The sequence below is a fragment of the Psammomys obesus genome, unplaced genomic scaffold, assembly GCF_907164565.1.
Source record: "Psammomys obesus unplaced genomic scaffold, mPsaObe1.curated_primary_1811, whole genome shotgun sequence".
In the NCBI taxonomy this organism is placed as follows: domain Eukaryota; kingdom Metazoa; phylum Chordata; class Mammalia; order Rodentia; family Muridae; genus Psammomys; species Psammomys obesus.
Window position 1 is genome coordinate 26,243,345 of NW_026585644.1, and position 7,131 is coordinate 26,250,475.

Below are 7,131 nucleotides of genomic sequence, written 5' to 3' on the forward strand. Positions count from 1 at the left end.
TTTACTTGAAAGGAGAGAACCTGAACTGAAAATGCTGCTGAAGGGGCTCCCTACTCAAAATAAATTGATTATGAAAGTATTTTCAGGTGCAGAAACCAAGGCACACAGACACTGTTATGTGTTAGCACTGCCCAAAACTACAGGGTTGTTTTGAAGTTGGAATGAATGTATTTCACTTTATGAAATAAGGTTGCATCAATAGCAACCAGGGCCAGAATATTGAGGTTTGAATCTGAAATGCCCTTCATGGTCTCATGTGTTTGAATACTTTGTCTTCAGCCGGTTGTATTGTTTAAGAAAATTGTGGAACCTTCAAGGAGTGGCTGTTCACTGAAGGATTTGGGTTATTGCGGCTGGGACTTGAAGCTTTCACACGCTTTTCCCGATTTCCTTTAACTCCCCATCTTCACTGCTAATGCCTTGTACCATGATGGAATGCATTCCATTGAACAATAAGGCAGGATAAATCCATTCTTTAAGCTCCTTATCAGGTGTTTGATCATAGCAATAGGAATAATAACTAATATTTCTGTTGGCTTGGTTAGTGTTCACTGTTGACTGTACTCAGCTCGTAGTCACCTTAGGAGGGGTCTAACTGAGGGGTTCTCAGATTAGAGTAGCCTGCAGGCATGCCTTTGGGAGATTGTTTTGATAGTTAACTATTGTTGGAGGGCCTAGGCCACTGTGGGCAGTGCCATTCCCTGGCCAGGTGGTTCTGGGTTACTTCAGGAAGTTAGCTGAGCCTGAGCCTGAGCCTGAGCCTTCAGGCCTGAGCCTGAGCCTGAGCCTGAGCATGAGCATGAGTATGAGCCAGCAAACAAAGTTCCTCTTTTGTTCTGCTTTAATTCATGCTCTGGCCTCCATTAGTGGGGAACAAGGACCTAAAAGTGTAATCCAAATAAACTCTTCCCTCTCCTAAGTTGCTTTTTTTTTTTTTCTGAGAAAATTTTATGAGCCTTTTGGATAAAGTTTATTTGCCAGGAAGAAAGATCCCATCACACTTCTGCTGGAACCAGCTCATGGCCTCCTCTTTGCTGATTCTGTGGTTGGCCCCAATATATCTTGTCCTGTGCTTCTTGTCTGTAATGCTGAAATCTGGCTTACCCAGCACCACATAGGAGTCCAGGCCATAGATGCCAATTCTTGGGTCATATTTGATGCCCAGATCAATGTGTTCTTGAAGGCCAAAACCAAAGTTTCCAGTATCTGAGAAGTTATTTTTCCATAACTCGTACTCTGACACCTTCAGGCCCTTTTCCAGAATTTCTTCTGCCTTGGCTCCATGAACTGTGCAGTGAACAGCAATCTTTTCATTTCTCCTGATGCTAAAGGACTTGAGAGTGTACCTGGCTTTGGCAAATACAAGTGTCTGGCCTGTGAGCTGCTCCATCACCTTGGGTGCCCTGGTAGGTCTGTCTCCGCTCAGCCCCACACAGATACTGAGGCAGAGCTTGCAGATGTGAAGTTCTCACATGTGGTTCTTCTTTTCATCTTGATCTTGCACCATGATGGAGCTGCTTTTGGTCAGAGCATTTTATCCCAACAACTGGAACAAACAAACAAACAAACAAACAAACAAACAAACTAGGATGTATAACAAAAACTTTCTTTCTAGAATATGTCACTTTGAGGATAAAAGTTTCAACACTTTTTTTTAAGGGGAATGTGACACATTCTCACTTTAAGCAGTGAACATCTAGAGCACTGAGTGAGGTGGTTTAAGATTCTTACAGAATATCTGCATTTCCACTCTTTGGTGAATCTACAGTCAGCTACTGACTTGGACTCCTCTCTCTTTCTTTAGATTTACTTATGTCTACTTTACATGTCTGAGTGTTTTACCTACATGTATTTAAGCATACCATGTGCATGCCTGATAACCATTGAGGTTAGGCAAGAACATAGGCTCCCTTAGACCTGGAGTTACAAAGAGTTGTGAACTTTCCTGTGGATGCTGGGTCCTCTGCAAGAGTAGCCAACACTCTTAACTACTGATTTATTTCTCCTGTTCTGGCATTCTCTTCTCAAAGGGAATGATGATAAACTTGGCTCCTATTCAGTTTGGCACAGCCCACTCTATCCTTTCTTGGGAGCTTAGGAGATAATGTGAGATAGAAATACTGCTCCCTCCCTCTAAGCTTGGGTTGAACTACCATCCTTTATTTGTTGCAGTTGCTTAACTGGTGCTTCTCTTTTCATTCATGCTGTTGCTTAGAGTCCAGAGCAGTGCTTTTAGAATATGTATCAGAATGCTACTGGTCTGCTCAAAACCATCTAAATTTTTCTCTGCCCAAATCCCCAAACCTTGACTTGATGTGATCTCTAAGCCACGTGTAGTTTGACTTCCAGATCCCTCTCCAATGGCATATCCGGCTATCTGCTTTTAATTTCCCAGCCACCCTATGTTCTGGAATAAAACAAGTAAGGTTTGCATTGGATGTTCTCTTTTGCCTCACACAGCTCCACGGCTTATGCCATCACACCATCTATGTGTCTGTTCAAATCTCTACACCACAAACAAATCACCCTCATGGGTAAACTTATTCCGATTTTTCCAAATTCATATGTTGAACCTTCAGCCACAGAAGCTCCAGATGAGATTTATTTGGAAGTTAAGGATTTAGTGCTGGATGTTCAACCTTCTGAACTGTGAGAAAAATGCATCTCTGCTGTTCAATCACCATGAAATTATATTTGGATGGGGCCTCCCTGGCAGACTAATAGAGGCATATTGACTGTTTAATCCATAGTAAATATTTATTCCCATGACCTAACATTACTTTCCTTCAAAGCGCTTACTGTGTAACATTATATCATATGCTTACTATTTTCTTTTGCACTTGTTTCCTGACTCCTCTACTTATTTTTAAATGCCATAGTGACAGGGACTTGCTATGTGTGCTATTAAACCCCAGACAGTATCCTGTGCACAGCAAGTATTCGATTAACAGTCATTAATACTTGAGTGCCATTTATCACTTCCCTGGTGTCCCCCTACCTTCCATCGTTCCTCTGTGAACCCTTCTTCGACTGCTGTAGACCTTTCCGTATTCCATGACACTCTCTTACCCAGATAACATGGGCATGGACTCACTCACAAACTCACACCACTCATTATTTCTTGACTGCCTCATGATGATACTCTATCTCCTAATTGTTATTTTTCCTCAGAAATGTTGACCTCAAAAGGAGTTTTGTATTTGGTTATAAGTACTATGCACTTACGGTTGAAGGCTTTCTCTGGCACTTGAATTGCTCAGTCTGCCTGATCTTTATCCTGCTGAGTGAGGTTCTCAGACAAATGCAGCCGACATTTGTCCAGTCCAGGAGTCATAAGGTACAAAAGAAAGCATTGATCAATATCTTTGCCTGCTTCTATTGAAAACTTGCAATTTTGATCCTTTGAAGACTGCATTCAGTCTAATAGCTGAGTGCGATGCCACTCTTAGAACTGGTCCATCTCTAAGCCTTGCCAGAGTAAGATGGTGCAGGTGACTGTGTTATTTCTTATAATGGAAGCTTGGGTAAATGCCAAGGGTTGCTGTCAAATCTCTCAGCTGGCATTCAAGGCCATCTTCAAACTGTCTGTAAACTCTTTTATGTGAAGTTTCTCTGTCCCTACCCAGAGAACGTTTCCTGTTTCCTGGGCACACCATTGTCTCTGCCAGCTTCAGATCTCTGAGTCTTTTCTCCTTGCTTATATGATAAGCAGCCCATTGAATTCAGGTATTAACTTTCCTGTGATTACAAATTGCTCTCATCCATCACCCGTTTGATCTTTCCCATCCATTCTCAGAAGCCAAAAATAAACTATTAAATAATAAACAGTTGTGATGTCCCAGGACCAATGCACCATGGAATAACTTACTTGGTGCAGATAACAATGCTGTGACATAGCTAGGACAATTATCTCCAGTTTATAGGTGAAGAACAGTGATACCACCACTGGATCCTCAAGAAATCTTTCCTTGTTTCTCCTTTACCAGGCACTTGCTTCCTTCTTTGTTTGTCAACGGTGTATGTGTCTTTCTGTATGTCACTTAGCTCATGATATTTTAGAATAGTTCTAAGTATAGGTATCGACTCATGTTTCTGGGCTATGATCTTAATATCAAGGGCCACACCTTAATAATTCTTTACTTAAAAAATGTCTGCTGCATTGATTTGAATTGACCTCTTGGGCACCAGGGCCCTAGATTTACGAATGAACTCATACTTGGTGCATAGGAGAAGCATTGATCTAATTGTAAGCAAACTCATTGGATTCAGTTTTTGGGAGGTGGGGTGGGTGTTGGTATGAATTGTTCCAACATAAAGGTAGCTGAGGATTGGCATGGTCTTTGGGAATGAACATACTTTCACAGGCTGGGCTCTGGGATAGAGGTATGTATTCTCCATCTTTTTGTTTGTTTGTTTGTTTTTGTTTTTTATGTCTGCCAGTCTAAGCAAATAGGGGAAAATCTGAGTTCTGTCTACCTTTCCAAGCTAGCCTTTCTCTCTAAGCAGTTTTCTTTGCCCTTGGTTTCTAATCTTTTCTAACAGCAATACACATGCCATTTGCAGGTCAAAAAGTGCAGATGACTGTGTGTGTGGCATTTAACGTCGTGTAGGCATGCACGGTCCCTCTCATTAATAGTGTTGAAAAGTCCCAGGGCCAGAGGTAGTTCTTTTGAATCTCATATTTTGGTGCACAGCCTGCACAAATGGGCAACTTGGGAGGGGCCCACACTCTTCTCTAGTTACTCAGAAGAACTGGAATAAGTACAATGGGGTCAGGCGACTGAACAGATAATGAGAAGAATATATTGCAGATAGTTGCCAGAGTACACTACAAAGAAATGGATGCTAAAAGAAGAGAATTTCTGAGTAGTGCTTTTGAGAATCCAATATAGTGTTTCAATGACCATTCCAGACATTTTCCATCTATTACAGACTGGGGTTTTAGAATGGTAAGTGACAGCTCAAGTTGTCCAACTAATGAATTGTCGGGGCAAAGTTTGAAACTGCATTTTAAGAAAATCTGTGCTTTTCATGCTTAATACACCTAATTATTAAATTTTCTAGAACTGACAGCTAGCTTAGTTACAGGGCGGAGTGTTGAAAACTCAGAGAATTTCATCTTGGCTTCTTAACAGTTCTGCCTTACAGAGTCTATTTCAACTAGGTTCCAATTTCCTTAGTCCTCAGCTTTGTCAATGTGCAAAGTCATTTACAATGAATTAAGTTGATGCCTATTTTCACATTGGTCCTGGATAACACATTTGCAGTTGCCAAAGGAGCTTCCCTCTAAACATCTTAATGATATATTAGTTTTCTCCTGTCCTCTTTGGTCCTCGATTCCAGGACTTCTGTCCTCAAGAACAATAATTGTGGCTATTAGCTTTGTTGCACAGAAGGCATCAAAAGGCACTATTCTAACAGAGAGGTAAAATCTCCATTATGCTCTGCTAACAATGACCTAGGCTTTGGCCTTTGTCTGCAAGCTGCTCTGAGTGATGGTACTTTGCTCCTTGGATTGCTGAATTTACAAGTAGACATTATCACTATTAAGATATCATCTTCCACAGGAGCTTGGGTTGCTGCAATTATGCTCCATGAAACAAAACAAAACAAAACAAAACAAAAAAACGCCAAATCCCCAAAAGCCTGTGAACACATTTTGATATTTTATTTTGTTCAAGAACACCTTTGTATCATTATGTGAAATAAGAAAATCCATTGTATGGCCGAGTTTCAAATTCTGCTTTATTACTAGCAGCCTCTGGGGGTTTACAGCGTTTCTTTGGTGTTTCTGGCCTGTGTGTTACCTTGTTTAATTCTAACATCTGTAAAATGAAACCAGAGCTTTTATAATGTGGGAACAAAAGATGTTATGCAAAGAAATATCAAAGCACGGGGGCTTGAGAACTTTTCCTTTCCATACTTAGGACACTCTCAAACAGCAGCTTTGAAAGCATTCCCGAGGTGTTCTGGAAGCGTGGATAGTACCACTGGAAATGATAATATGTTAGTAGACATAGGCCTGGCATGGCTGACATTACCCAACAAAGGAGTAGAGAAATAAAGAAGCAAACTTGGGCTTCCAGGTGAGTTAGCAGCTATTTCATCCTCGTGGGATTCAATCCATTAAAGGAAGAAACTTGGTAGTCCCACTTTTGTGGGCTTTCTGAATTCTGTGAAGTCACTGTAAGAACTTGTTGGGTCTAACAATGAGTCATGTTAATAATTTTGTATGAACTGAAGGAGAAACAAATCGGGAATGGTGAGGGGCTCTGTGAACACAGGGAGGCTGGTTCCCTAATATTAATACTCTCATCAGCTGTTTGGTGGATTGAAATGACTCTTTGCTTCTCTGGATCCTGGTCATGGGGCTGGTGTCCAGCGCAGATTGGGTAGGAGACAATATTGATGTCTGGATGTGTATGCTCTTGCTTATGCAGCAAGATACTGGGTTTGGAAATCACCAAAGCCCTTTCTGTCCTGAAGTCTAGTGACTTGACAACATTCTCTATTGTGACCACACGATTCATTCTTTAATATTTCCTAACAGGAACTTCGTTTTGTATCCAGGTGGATGTCTGGCAGACTGACAAGGTCCTACTTTCCATCCCTCCTCCTCCTCCTCCACCACCTCCTCCTCCTCCTCCTCCTCCTTCTTCTCCTCCTCCTCCTCCTCCTCCTCCTTCTTCTTCATTTACCAGTACTCATCCTTTTCTTGATATACTCCTTTTCAGCTAATCTTAAATACAAAATTTCACTTTCTTAAGCTTTTCCTGTCCTTCTTTCTACTAATGAGGAAAGCAGATACCATTATAAAGAACATTTTTACTTTTTCATCAACTTTAGAAACCCACCTACATGTTCTATATCCCCATGCTCTCACAATAGAGCTCCCCTTCTGCCCTCCAGGATCATCATCACATTGCTGCTCCACAGCTCAAACCTTCACAAATTTGTAAAATGTCTCTCTAGGTCATCTTCAGCACACTCTTCCTTTCTAGTCAGGAGAAGCCTTCCCATCAACATTTCTACATGCCCAAGGTTTCTCCTTCTTAACACAATACTATAGTCCTAGATAATAGTCTTGCTTAGGAGTCTACTTTGGCAGGCCTTCTGCTCAACAAAACTTTG

The 7,131-nt window shown here is 41.3% G+C and overlaps 1 pseudogene; it reads right to left on the bottom strand.

Moving 5' to 3' along the window:
* Positions 1 to 970: 970 nt before the first annotated feature.
* LOC129688236 (60S ribosomal protein L11-like) lies at positions 971 to 1,507 on the bottom strand (annotated as a pseudogene).
* Positions 1,508 to 7,131: the final 5,624 nt, after the last annotated feature.